General features: G+C 37.7%; 1 non-coding gene across 1 annotated transcript in view; it reads left to right on the forward strand.

Annotated features, from left to right (window-relative positions):
* Positions 1 to 15,172, forward strand: part of LOC101417854 (uncharacterized) — a 32,463-nt gene that overhangs the window by 977 nt on the left and 16,314 nt on the right. Inside the window, exon 2 of the transcript XR_011649909.1 lies at positions 5 to 821. This is a non-coding gene — a transcript (uncharacterized protein). The remainder of the gene's footprint in view (positions 1 to 4; positions 822 to 15,172) is intronic.

The raw sequence follows: 15,172 nt of genomic DNA on the forward strand, positions 1-15,172 counted from the left end.
ACAGAGGGAAGATTATAAATACCAGAGTCACTTAACTAATAATTAGGTCTTGAATTCTGACACTTCCTTATATACCTTCTTGCACCAACAACTTCACTGGGAAGAGTTCAGAAAAAGTAACAGAGAAGGACAGACAATATTCACATTCACCATGGCTATACCAATAACAGTGCTTGACTGTGATCTCTTGCTGTATGGCCGAGGTCATCGGACATTGGACCGCTTTAAGCTGGATGATGTGACTGATGAATACTTGATGTCCATGTATGGGTTTCCTCGACAGTTCATTTATTACTTGGTGGAGCTCTTGGGGTCAAGTCTTTCTAGACCTACTCAACGATCCAGGGCTATTAGCCCAGAGACACAGATCCTTGCAGCATTGGGCTTCTATACCTCAGGTTCCTTCCAGACTCGAATGGGAGATGCTATTGGAATCAGTCAGGCTTCTATGAGTCGTTGTGTTGCTAATGTTACTGAAGCGCTTGTAGAAAGAGCCTCACAGTTCATTCACTTTCCAGCTGACGAAGCCTCCATGCAGGCTCTGAAGGATGAATTCTATGGGTTGGCAGGGATGCCAGGAGTGATAGGGGTGGTTGACTGCATCCATGTGGCAATCAAGGCACCAAATGCTGAAGATCTCTCCTATGTTAACCGCAAAGGTCTTCATTCTTTAAACTGCCTGATGGTGTGTGACATCAGAGGGACACTAATGACTGTGGAGACAAGCTGGCCAGGTAGCCTACAGGACTATGCTGTGCTGCAGCAGTCTTCTCTCAGTAGTCAGTTTGAAGCTGGGATGCACAAAGATAGCTGGCTGCTTGGTAAGTTTTCAGGTGTATTTACTTCATTTTTTAGTCATAAAAAAATTATGTTGCAGGGTAAAATGATGTGTGGGTGTCTATAAATCTGAGTCTCAATCCTGTTACTTTTTTTGAGACCTCAGTTGAAAACAATGAGCCTTAATTTTTATCGTTTGTAAAAATGGTGAAAATGATGCCAACGGCAGCAGTACCTATTGTCAGGATTAGGTAATACATATAAAAGTTCATTATAAAATATTGTACAAATATGTAAGATGTTTTTGTTATTGGTGACTGTCACTGTGATATATATTTGAAAGCTGTACTTTAAAAGTTCTTATTATAGGAACTCACTTTACAGATCTGCTTGACCACAATATAAATAGGGGTTTTTTTTTGAATGAGTTGGAAAGTCTTCCTCAGTGATGTGAATAGGACAGGAACTCGTTTGATATTGAGTAGTGTGAACTGAGATGACTGTCCAACTATGGAGAATACAGTTAGTTAACAGTGATAAAAACCCTTGAGCCTGATGGATTAGTTTTTCTTGTTTTTTTGTTTTGTTTTGTCTTTTTTTTGGGGGGGAGTACTACTCTTACATAAGCAATACGACAAGGGTTATCTTATATATGGCATATGATGTGAGAGATGAAAAGATAAACTAAGGATTGGAAGACCTTTCCTTTAAGACGACTAATCATATCTGTACTGCACATGCTAATAGTACATTGCTTAACAGTAGTAGATGCTGAGGAAAATTTTTCTCTTCCAATATGCTTACTGGCACATTAAGATAAACTTCCCCTATTCCAAGTGGGAAGAGGCTGCTGCAGTGATTGGTTTAGCACTGCCACGGTATCAGTGTAATATCTTGGAATTTACTGGTTTTCCTGAGCTGTTGCTTTTACACATTATTATCTGTGCCAAAACATAGGCACTGGCATCTGACTTGTTTTTCCTATTTTTGCCTGTGCCACCTTCCTGGCTCCAGTTTCTCTCTACCCTGCTGGATTTTCATCTTAATCCCACTTTGTGCCTACTTTGAACTTTCAAATTCCTTTCACATACAACTTCACACCAAAAAAGGCAGGAAAGTCTGTTTTGCAAGTGTCTAATCTAGCCACTTTTCCCACAGCTGTGGGAGTATTGAAGTATGAAGCAGTAATCTCTTATGAAACTCTTTGCTTTGGCACCTTAGCTACAAAGTAAGCTAATACTTACTGAGTCTTTAGAATTTGTCAGGCAATGTTTTAAGTACTTTGTATGGATTATATAATTTAATCCTTACTTAAAAACTTTTAAAAGAGTTAGATACTAATTATCAACATTTTACAGGAGAGGAAACTGAGGCACAGAAAATTTATGTCACTTGACCAAAGTCATTCAGGTAGAAAGTAGTGAAGATTAATCACTATGCTCTGCTTGCATATTAAATGCTGGGTTAGGTTTCCTGACCATTTCTCAAGAGTAGAGAGGCTGTGGGCTAGAGTGCTTCTCAAGAAGCTCCTCTTTGCTTCTAAACCTTAGGAAGTTGGACATTTGAGTTTGAAGTTTTGAGTCTGGAAATGAATTGATTAAAGTACTAGCAAGGCCCATCACTGTTTCCATCTAAGGTTCACATACTTTTCTTGCCATTTGTATTTAAAGTGAGTGAAATAAGCATATTCTATCCTCTAGTATCCCTTCTTTCTACTCAAACCTTTGTGACTAATTCCAGTGTTATCAGACTTGTTTCATTTTTTAATTTATTTTTAGACAAGATGTCTAAAAATTTTTTTACAGAAAAATCATGCAGAAAGTACAAAGTTCCTATATATCCCACCTCACACACAGTTTTGCCTGTTATTAACATTTTACATTAGTGTGGTTGGACACTTCATTTTCGTAAGAACTTAATTTTGATAACCAAATTCTTCTTTGAGTTGCAAATACTGCCTTAAATACATTGTATAAAGTTCAGGAAATGCTAGAATATTAATGTGTGAATAGGCAGGGTCCCATGGATTGATCAAGTAAAAAAACAAGCAAGAAAGTATAATGTTGAGGTAAATCTGAAAACAGCCTTTTCATTTAAAATCATTGTCTGAGGGAAGCGGATAGGGCTTCTGCCTACCACATGGGAGAAAATGAAGAGAAAGCGTGCCTGCCCAGTGAGCTAGTGCCTGCGTGGTGAGCTGAGTGCCCGCACAGTGAGCTGAGTGCCTGCTCTGTGAGCCAGTGCCATGCAAGTGAGTCACGCAGGAAGATAATGATGCAACAAAAGAGAGACAAAGGGGAGAGTCAGGGTGAAGCACAGCAGAAACCAGGAACTGAGGTGGTACAGCTAATAGGAAACTCTCCACAGAAGAGGTCCCCAGTATCAAATCCTGGTAAATCCTAGAGGAGAAAAAATGAGAAGAGAAGACCAAAAAGAGAAATAGATATAGAAGATCACACAGTGAATGGATACAGATGGCAAAAACAGCATAGTGGGGGGAGGGGAAGGAGAAGGAGGAATCAGTCAATCATCAATCAATCAATCTTAAAAAAAAAACAACATTGAGACTTCCAGGAAGAAGGCAGACTAGAAAGACATGGGATTCTCTCCCAGAAAAATTACTAGGGGACAGGCAGAAATGGCCTAGGAAAAAACCTATGGTTTAGGATACCAGAAGAAGGTGGATACCACCCAGAAGAGAAAGCGGCAGAAGAAAAGAATCATGACAGCAAAATTCAAACACACTCTGACTAGCTATTGAACTGAGAAGGCTGCCCCAAAAAGCACCGTCTGCTGGTGGACTAAGGAAGTGCAAAAGGAAGAGAGGCTTTTTCTGGCCTTTGCCACACAATGAGAATACTAGCAGGCAAAGAAGAACACACAGCAAATGGACACAGAGAGCAGACAATGGAGGGAGGGGGGAGAAATAAATAATTAAATAAAATTAAAAAACCAAAATAGGAAACAGCAAAGGCAGTGCTGAAAGAAATATATAGCCCTAAATGCCTGTATTAAAAAAGAAGAAAGAGCTAAACTTTATATTCAAACTAAACTTGAATTTCAGTTAAATTCATAGATTTAACAGAAAAACTAGAGAAACTGGAAAAATAGCAGCAAACCAATCCCAAAGCAAGCAGAAGGACAGAAATAATAAAGATTAGAACAGAAATAAATGAAATAGAGAAAATCAACAAAACTAAAAGCTGGTTCTTGGAGAAGATCAATAAAATTGACAAACCCCTAGCTAGACAAAGAGGTAAAAAAGAGAGAAGATGCAAATAAATACAATCAGAAATTAAAGGGGGGAAGTTGCAACTGATGCCACAGAAATAAAAAGAACCATAAGAGGATATTATGGGAAGCGGATTTGGCCCAATGGATAGGGCGCAGTGCTGATGCGCACAAGGAGTGCCGTGCCATGCCATGCAGGGGTGTCTCCCGTGTGGGGGAGCGCCACGTGCAAGGAGTGTGCCCTGTAAGGAGAGCCACCCAGCATGAAAGAAAGTGCAGCCTGCCCAGGAATGGCACTGCACACACGGAGAGCTGACACAACAAGAAGGTGCAACAAAAAGAAACACAGATTCCCGGTGCTGCTGATAAGGATAGAGGCAGTCACTGAAGAACACACAGCAAATGGACACAGAGAACAGACAACTGGGGTGGAGAAGAAATTAGAAAAATCTTTTAAAAAAAAGGATATTATGAGAAACTGTATGTCGGCAAACTGGAACACCTAGATGAAATGGACAAATTCCTAGAAACGCAAAACCAGCTTACCCTGGTGCTACAAGAAATACAAGAACTTAACAAACCAATCACATTTAAGGAGATTGAATCCATCGTAAAAAATCTCCCAGCAAAGAAAAGTCCAGGACCAGGTGACTTCACAGGTGAATTCTACCAAGCATTTCTAAAAGAATTAACACTAATCCTGTTTAAACTCTTCCAAAAACTCAAAGAGGAGGGAAAATTACCCAACACATTTTATGAAGCCAACATCACCCTAATACCAAAGCCAGATAAAGATACTACAAGACGGCGGCAGACTTGTAGTTAGACTTGTGGTTAGGACGTCCATCTACCACATGGGAGGTCCGCAGTTCAAACCCCGGGCCTCCTTGACCCGTGTGGAGCTGGCCTATGCACAGTGCAGTGCTGATGCATGCAAGGAGTGCTGTGCCACACCCAGTGCAAAAGTGCAGCCTGCCCAGGAATGGTGCCGCTTACGCGGAGAGCTGACACAACAAGATGACGCAACAAAAAGAAACACAGATTCCCATGCCGTTGACAACAGAAGCGGACAAAGAAGATGCAGCAAATAGACACGGAGAACAGACAACTGGGGTGAGGGGGGAAGGGGAGAGAAATAAATAAATAAATAAATCTTTTTTTAAAAAGTCCTTTAAAAAAAAAGATACTGCAAGAAAAGAAAATTACAAACCAATCTCTCTAATGAACATAGATGCAAAAATTCTCAACAAAATACCTGCAGATCAAATCCGACAGCATATCAAAAGACTTATACATCATGACCAAGTGGGATTTATTCCTGGTATGCAAGGCTGTTCACCATAAGAAAACCAAAGTAATACACTACATTAACAAATTCAAGGGAAAAAAATGGTAGTCTCAATTGACTCAGACAAGGCATTCAACAAAGTCCAGCATCCTTTTTTGATATAAGCACTTCAATAGATAAGAATAGAAGGAAAATTCCTTAATATGATAAAAGGCATACATGAAGAACCCACAGTCAACATCATACTAAAAGGTTGAACGCTTTCCCTGTAAGATCGAGAACAAGACAAGGATGCCCACTGTCACCATTGTTATTCAATATTGTAACTAGAAGTACTAGCTAGGGCAATTAGACAAAAAAAAAAAAAAAAAAAAATTAAAGGCATCCGAAAAGGAAAAGAGGAAGTAAAACTCTCCCTGTTTACGGATGACATGATCCTGTACTTAGAAAATCCTGGAATATCCATGACAGAGCTCCTTGAGCTAATATGATTTTAGAAAAGTGGCAGGATACAAGATCAACACACAAAAATCAGTAATGTTTTTGTACACTAGTACCGAACAATCTGAGGAGGAAATTGGGGGAAATTCCATTTTCAATAGACTCAATACCTAGGAGTTAATTTAACCAAAGAAGTACAGCACCTATATGCAGAAAACAATAAAACAATGCTAAAGGAAATTTTAAAAGACCTAAACAAATGGAAGGACATTTGTGTTCATTTATTGGAAGAATAAATATCGTGAAGATGTCAGTCTTATCCAAACTGATTTATAGATTCAATGCAATACAGATCAAAATCCCAACAGCTTACTGTATGGTAAGAATTAGAAGAGGCAATTACCAAATTCACTTGGAAGCAAAAGTACATCCGAAAAGCCAATAGCATTCTAAAAAAGAAGAGCAACATGGGAGAAATTTCACTGCCTGACCTTTTTTTGTTTTGTTTTGTTTTGTTTTTTGTTTTTATGCCTGACCTTGAAACATATCACAAAGCTACAGGTGTCCAAACAGCATGGTACTAGCATAAAGATAGACACATCGATCAGTGGGATATAATTGAGAACCCAGAAATAAACCCTTGTCTACACAGTCAACTGGTTTTTGACAAACCTACCAAGTTAATATTAATGGGACAAAACAATCACTTCAACCAATGGTGCTGGGACAACTGGTTATCTATAATCAAAGAATGAAAGAGGACCCCCATCTCACTCCTTATACAAGAATCCACTCAAAATGGATCAAAGACCTATAAAAGCCAGTACCATAAAACTGCTAGAAGAAATGTAGGGAAACATCTTCAAGACCTTGTAGTAGGTGGTGGTTTCTTGGACATTACACCCAAAGCATGTGCAACAAAAGAAAAAATAGATAAAGGGACCCCTCAAAATTGAACACTTTTGCACCTCACAGGAATTTGTCAAAAGGGTGAAAAGGCAGACAACTCAATGGGAGAAAATATTTGGAAATCACATATCCTATAAGGGTGTAATATCCAGGATATATAAAGCGATGTTACAACTCAACAATAAAAAGACAAACGACCCAATTAAACATGGGCAAAAGACTTGAATAGACATTTGTCCAAAGAAGATATACAAATGGCAAAATAAACACATGAAGAAATGCTCAACATCACTAATGATTAGGAAAATGCAAATCAAAACTACAATGAAATATCATTTCACACTTACTAGAATGGCCGCTATTAAAAAGAGAACTACAAGTGTTAGAGAGGATGTGGAGAGATGGAAACACTTACTTACTGTTGGTGGGAATGCAGAATGGTACAGCCACTAGGGAGGACTATTTGGCAGTTCCTAAAGAAGTTGAATATAGAGTTGCCATGTGACCCTGCGATACCACTACTGGGTATTTACTCAGGAGAACTGAGAGCAGTGACATGAACAGACATCTGCACACCAATGTTCATAGTGACATTATTCAGGATTGCCAAAAGTTGGAAACAATCCAGGTATCCATCAACAGATGAATGGCTAAACAAACTGTGGTTTGTTTCCATGATGGAATATTATGCAGCTGTAAGAAAAAATGAAGTCATAAAGTATATGATAACATGGATGAACCTGGAGGACATTATGTTGAACGAAGCAAGCCAGACACAAAAGGACAAATACTGTATGATTGCATTACTACGAACCAAATGTATTGCATAACATATTGTATGATTCCAAAAAATTTTTATAGCTATCCAGTACATTTAATTGAAAAATATGTTTTTATTCAACTGTGTCTTCTTTTTAGTTTTTAACATATTTTCAATTAGTAAACGTACAAAATAAACTTAAAAATAATAGACAAGAAAGAGGTAAATTTGCAAATGTATCGAGAATGAGCAACACAGTCCTAAATAATCAGTGGGTCAAAGAAGAAATTGTAAGTGAAATTAGTAAATATATTGAGATGAATGAAAATGAAAACAGTTAATCAAAACATGGGATACAGCAAAGGCAGTGCTGAGAGAAATTTATAGCCCTAAATGCCTATGTTAAAAAAGAAGAAAGAGCTAAAATCAAAGATCTAACTGATAACCAGGAAAGACTAGAAAAGGAACTGCAAACCATTCCCAAGCAAGCAGAAGGAAAGAAATAATAAAGATTAGAGGAGAAATAGCAGAAATACATGAATTTGAGATTAAAAAAACAATAGAGACTTATCAACAAAACCAAAAGCTGTTTCTTTGAGAAGATAATAAAACAAATAAATCCCTAGCTAGACTAACAAAGAAAAAAATAAGACACAAATAAAATTGGAAATGAGAAGGGCAAAGTTACTACTGATCCCATAGAAATAAAAAGGATCCTAGGAGGATATTAGGATAAAGTATATGGGAACAAACTAGACAACCTAGATGAGATGGAGAAATTCCTAGAACAACCTACACTGACACTACAAGAAATACGAGAACTTAACAAACCAATCACATTTAAAGAGATTGAATCCATCATAAAAAATTTCCGAACCAAGAAAAGTCCAGAACCAAATGGCTTCACAGGTGAATTCTTCCAAGCATTTCGAGAAGAACGAACAGCAATCCAGTTTAAATTCTTCCAAAAAATTGAAGAGGAGGGAAAATTACCCATTTTATGGAGCCAACATCACTCTAATACCAAAGCCAGATAAAGATACTACAAGAAAAGAAAATTACAGGCCAATCTCTCTAATGAGCATACTTGCAAATAGAATCTGACAGCATATCAAAAGACTTATACATCAAGACCAAGTGGGATTTATTCCTGGTATGCAAATGTGATTCAACACAAGAAAATCAATCAACGTAATACACCACATTAACAAGTTGAAGCAAAAAAAAAAACCATAGAAACACATGATCATCTCAATCGATGCAGAAAAGGCATCGACAAAACCACCATCCTCTCATGATAAAAACACTTAGAATGGGATCTCTTTTCACAAGACTTTCATGCTACTTTACTGGAATTGTAGTTGGTGCTGGGGTTTAAGATATATCTAGGAGATTTGAATCTCTGGACTGACAATATGATAGCCAGGCCCTGAGCCTCAACAGACTTCAACTCCTACACTCTGATTTATTGGACTTACTCCACTCAGCTAACATGGAGTTGAAGAAGGTCAACCACCACACCATGGAGCCTAGAGTGCCTACAACTGAAAGCAGGAGGATTGCATCCAGTATCCATGTGGAATCTAAGCCTCCTCTTGACATAGATGTGCAATGGACACAACCAATCCAAGGTCCACAGAGAAAATGTGGCATTGGTGTGGGAAAAGTGGCCATGGTGGCTGCTGGGTGCAGGGAATGGGAGGAAGAGATGAGATGTGGAGGCGTTTTTGGGACCTGGAGTTGTCCTGTGTGGTGCTTCAGGGACAATTACTGGACATTGTAGATCCTCCCAGGGCCCACTGGATGGAACATGGGAGAGTATGGGCTATGATGTGGACCATTGACCATGAGGTGCAGCGATGCCCAGAGATATACTTACCAAATGCAATGGATGTGTTATGATGATGGGAGAGAGTGTTGCTGTGGGGGGAGTGGTGGGGTGGGGGCGGTGGGGTTGAATGGGAACTCACATTTTTTGAATGTAATATTTTAAAAAAATGAATAAAAAAAAAAAAAACCACTTAGAAAGATAGGAATAGAAGGAAAGTTCCTCAATATGATAGAGCTTTTATATGAGAATCCCATAGTCAACATTGTACTTAATGGGGAAAGGTTGAAAACTTTATCTCTAAGATCGGGAACAAGACAAGGATGCCCACTGTCACCACTGTTATTCAACATTGTGCTGGAAGTTTTAGCTAGGTCAATTAGTCAAGGAAAAAAAAAAACAGGCATCCAAATAGGAAATGAGGAAGTAAAACTCTCAGTATTTGTGGATGACATGATCCTATGTTTAGAAAATTCTGAAATGTCTACAACACTACTTGAGCTAATAATAAAGTGGCAGCATACAAGATCAACACACAAAAATCAGTAATGTTTCTGTAAACTAGTATTGAACAATCTGAGGAGGAAATCACGGAAAAACTTCCGTTTACAATAGCAACAAAACAAGTCAAATACGTAGGAGCCAATTTAACCAAGTATGTACAGGACCTATATACAGAAAACTACAAAACACAGCTAAAGAAATCTATGAAGACCTAAACAAATGGAAAGATATTTCGTGCTCCTGGAGTGCAAGACAAATATTGTGAAGATGTCAATCCTACTTGTAGCAATTGGTATAGTTATGAATTCCAAAAATAGATATTGGATTATGTTTGTAAACTGGTCTGTACCTGCACATAATTAAATTATATTAGGGCTTTGATTGGACCATGTCAGTAAGTAGGGCATTGAGTCGCCACTGCTGGGTGGCTGGGGACTCACAGATAAAAGGCATGGCAAAGCTCAGAGTTGGAGCTTTATTATGTTGGCGTTTTGATGCTGGAGTCTTGAGGTGGAGCCTGGGAAGTGAATACACAGAAGAACAGAGGACTAGAAACGACTCCTTAGACACAGCAGAAACCACTGGGGAGAGAAACAGAGCCATCCGCCTGATAGTCTGGAGCTGGCCTGTGGAGAGAGGCAAAGCCTAGAAAGCCTCATAGTCTACAACTGACCCTGTGGAGAAAAGGAGGACCTGAGCCCAGAGAAGCATGAACCCTGGGAAGAGAGGAACCCAGAAAGCCTGAACCCAGGCAGACATTGGCAGACATCTTACTCCAACACATGGCAAAAGACTTTGGTGAGGGAAGTAACTTACACTTTAAGCTTGGTAACTATAAGCTCCTACCCCAAATAAATACCCTTTGTAAAAACCAACTGATTTCTGGTATTTTGCGTCAACACCCCTTTGTCTGACTAATACACTACCCGACCAATTTATAGATTCAATGCAATACTAATCAAAATTCCAACAGCCTACTTTACAGAAATAGAAAAGGCAATTACCAAATTCATTTGGAAGAGAAAGTGCACCAGAATAGCCAAAAGCATTCTAAAAAAGATTGATGTGAGAAGAATTTCACTGCCTGACCTTGAAACATATTTTTACAGTGTTCAAAACAGTATGGTATTGGCAAAAAGAGACACATCTATCAGTGGAATAGAATTGAGAGGTCAGAAATAAACCTTCACCTCCGCAGCCAACTGGTTTTTGACATACCTACCAAAGCCATGTTAATGGGACAAAACAGTCTCTTCAACAAATGGTGCTGGGAGAAATGGATATCCGTAACTAAAAGAATGAAATAGAACCCCTGTGACACTCCCTATATAAGAATCAAGTCAAAATGTATCTAAAACCTAAATATCAAAGCCAGGATGATAAACCCACTAGAAGAAAAAGTAGGGAAGCATCTTCAAGACTTGTGGTAGGTGGTGGTTCCTTGGGCCTTGCACCCAAAGCATGAGCAACAAAAAAGAAAATAGATAAATTGGACCTCCTCAAAATTAAACCCGTTTGTACCTCAAAGGATGTCAAAAAGTTTCTGGATAAGCAGCCAACTCAATGGGAAAAATTATGTAGAAATGACATATTCAATAAGGGTTTAATATCCATTGATATATAGAGAGATGCTACAACTCAACAATAAAGGGCAAATGATCCAAATAAAAAATAGGCAAAAGTCTAGAATAGACATGTGTGCAAAGGGGAAATACAAATGGCAAAAAAAAAAAAAAAAGACGTGAAAAAATGTTCAACATCACTAGCATTTAAGGAAATGCAAATCAGTGCCATAATGAGATATAATTTCACACTTATTAGAATGGCCCCTATTAAAAAGTCAGAGAACTGCAAGTGTTGGAGAGGATGTGGAGAGATAGGAATGCTTATTCACTGTTGGTGGGATTGTAGAATGGTAGAGCCACCGTGGAAGACTGGTTTTCAGTTCCTAAAGAAGTTGAATATAGTTTTGCCACATGACCCGGCAATACCACTGCTGGGTATATACTCAGAATTACTTAGAGCAGTGTCACGAACAGACATCTGCACACTAACATTCATGGTGGCATTATATACGACTGCCAAAAGTTGGATACAACCGGTGTCCCATCAAGTTATGAAAGGATAAACAAACTGTGGTGTGTTCACAAGATAGAATATTATGCAACTGTAAGAAGAAATGAAGTCAAAGCATATGAAAACATGCATGAACCTGGAGGATATTATGTTGAGTGAAGTAAGCCCAGACATAAAAGGACAAATACTGCATAATTATACTACTATGAACTAAATATATTGTGTAATCTCATGGAGTTGAACATGGGTCACCAGAAAATAGAATGAGGTGTAGAATGGAAAGCTGAGGGTTAATTTGTACGGAACTGGTGAAAAGGATGTGTGTTAATCTTTGGAAATGTTAGAAAAGGTAAAAGCCCAACATAATGTTAGTAACTAGCAGTACTATTATGTGGGTATGAAAAAGGGAAAGTCTAAGGTCATGTATATAACTAAAATGACAGATAAAAAATGTAACACGTGTATTAGTTAGCCAAAGGGGTGCTGATGCAAAATACGAGAAATTGGTTTGTTTTTATAAAGGGTATTTATTTGGGGTAGGAACTTACAGATACCAGGTCAAAAAGCGTAAGTTACTTCCCATTTGGAGCAAGATGGCTGCTGATGTCTGTGAGGGTTCAGATTTCCTGGGTTCCTATGTTCCTGGGGCTTGCTTTTCTCTGGGTTCAAGATTCCTTTCTTCCTGGGGCTGGCTTCTCTTTCCTCTGAGTGCTGACTTCCTGGGGCTCCAGCTTAAATCTCCAGCATGAAACTCCAACATCAAAACTCCAACAACTTCAACTCTGTTCGTCATGCCTTTTCTCATAACGCCCTAATCATAACTCAATCATGCCCAGGTACAGATCAGATTACAAGCATAATCCAATATTTCTCTCTGGAATTCATCAATTATATCAAACTGCTACACATGGTTATATAATTTAAGTGAAAGAAATAGAATTTCTTTATTTTTTCCCTAACTCACGTTTGTAACAAATGTTATACAACAATGCAAGATGTTGGTGATAGGTGATATATGGGAGTCCTGTACGTTATGCTTTGCTTTGTTTTTTTTTTAGTTTAAAAAAAATTTCTCTCCCCTTCCCCTTCCCCCCCCCAGTTGTCTGCTCTCTGTGTCCATTTGCTGTGTTTCTTCTGTGTCCACTTCTATTCTTGTCAACGGCACAGGAATCTGTATCTCTTTTTATTGCGTCATCTTGCTGAATCAGCTCTCCATGTGTGTGGCACCACTCCTGGGCAGGCTGGACTTTCTTTCACTCTGGGCGGCTCTCCTTATGGGGCGCATTCCTTGCGCGTGGGGCTCCCCTACACCGGGGACACCCCTGCGTGGTATGGCACTCGTTGCGTGCATCAGCACTACATGTGGGCCAGCTCCACATGGGTCAAGGAGGTCCTGGGTTTGAACCGCGGACCTCCCATGTGGCAGGCGGATGCTCTATCCATTGAGCCAAGTCCCCTTCCTTACATGATTGCTTTGTAAGCTTACAAGTCTATATATAATTGCAGAAGAAGAAATTGATTTATTTGCCAGGTTGCTTTCATTTTTTAAATTCAAATGTGAAAAGTAAAATAGCAATGCTGTATGTTTTTCTTAACCCTGTAACTGATTGTGACATTCTGAAACAGTTCAAAACACAGTTAAATAGACTTGTCTCTTTTCTTTATTCTCTTGGGAAAAAAAAGTAACATGGGATTGTATAGCATAGTAAAACCACATGTAAAATATGAATATGGGTAAATTTGAATATATAAGACTGCCTTTCTTTGAAAGTGAACAAATATATATTAATACTATAAGATGTTAATATCAGACAAAATAAACATTAAGTGAAAGAAAACAGACACAAAGTCCTAAATAATGTATGATTTCATTTCTATAACATGTTAGTATAAATCAGTTTATAAAGATTAAATTAGATTAGTGGTTATGTAGGGCTAGGGAAGGACTGCTTAGGGGGCAGCATTTTTCTTTTTGGAGTAATGAAATTGTTCTAAAATTTTTTGAGGTGAAGAATGCACAACATTGTGATTATACTATATGCTAAAAGCCATTGATTACACACTTTGGATAGATCATATGGTATGTGAATATATCTCAATAAACCTGTAAATAAATAAATATGCAAAAATAACAGAAATAGCTATGTACAAGGGAAACAGAGACATTGAAAAGTGAAGAATTTTCTTGTTTGTTTGTTTTTATTATTGAAATAATGAAAATGCTCTAATAATGATTGAAGTGATGAATGCACAACTGTTTGATTATACCAGATACCACTGTCTGTACACTTTAGGTCAATTGTATGCTTTATTAATATGTATTAATAAAATTGATTTAGTTTTGTAAAAATTATCTTCTGACCAATCATAGGAAGAGTTCTTGAAGCTTGGGGTTTCTCTATATCATTTTTGAGTTTTTAAATGACAATGTGCCATTGGAGAGAGTCAAAGAAGATCAAAGGGATAAGGTTGGTTTTCTAAGAAGTACAGCAGTCGTTTAAATGGTATCTGAGTTTAGCTTTTGGTCTTTGTAAATCTGGTTTCTCTAGTATTTCATTTCCAAAAGAACTAAATAAACAAACAAAAACAAGTCTGGATATTTCAAATTATAGATGAAGAATAGTGATAAACCAAGGTATAGTTATTAGTATGTATTATATGCTTGGACTTGACCAATAGAAAACCTAATTTCTTTTTCTTTTTTAAGAAGTTTATAACTTTATTTTAGAAATAAGACTTAATAATACATAAAACAACTATGGAACATAAAAGTAGCAAAATATCAAATATCATGTAAATTGATATGTAATTGCTAGATGAAATCAGAAAAAGAAAGATGAATCTTGCTAGGAAGGCATCATAGGAAGGTAGATATTGAAGTGGGCCTTGGTAATTATAATGACAACTACTACCATTTCCTGAGTAGTGTGCTAAGAGTTTTATATATCTATATGTTGTCTCATTTGAACCTGAATGGGACCATGAAGTATAATTATTCCCATTTTTTTAGATAAGCAGAGGTTTAAGTTTTTCGATTAGAGCATATAAAGAGTTATTCTGACAAATAATCTTTTTGTTAAGAATTTCAAGGCCATGTAGAAATTACCAATTTTCTTTACCTTCACATTTTGGTAAGCCAGAGTCATTTAAAATTATGACTTTAAAATAGTTTGTTGAAATGTCACAGGATATAGTTGAAAATAAGCAAAAACTCTGAAAATTTTTAATATACTTGTCTGATTCCCTTCTTTCTGGAAAGAGTGGAAGTGGAGAGATATTGTAACAATATTTAACAAACATTTGTTAAATGCTACTTTGGTACCAGCACTGAAGATGCTAATAGAAAAGAGGCCTCATG

Source organism: Dasypus novemcinctus, chromosome 10 (assembly GCF_030445035.2).
Source record: "Dasypus novemcinctus isolate mDasNov1 chromosome 10, mDasNov1.1.hap2, whole genome shotgun sequence".
Lineage (NCBI taxonomy): Eukaryota > Metazoa > Chordata > Mammalia > Cingulata > Dasypodidae > Dasypus > Dasypus novemcinctus.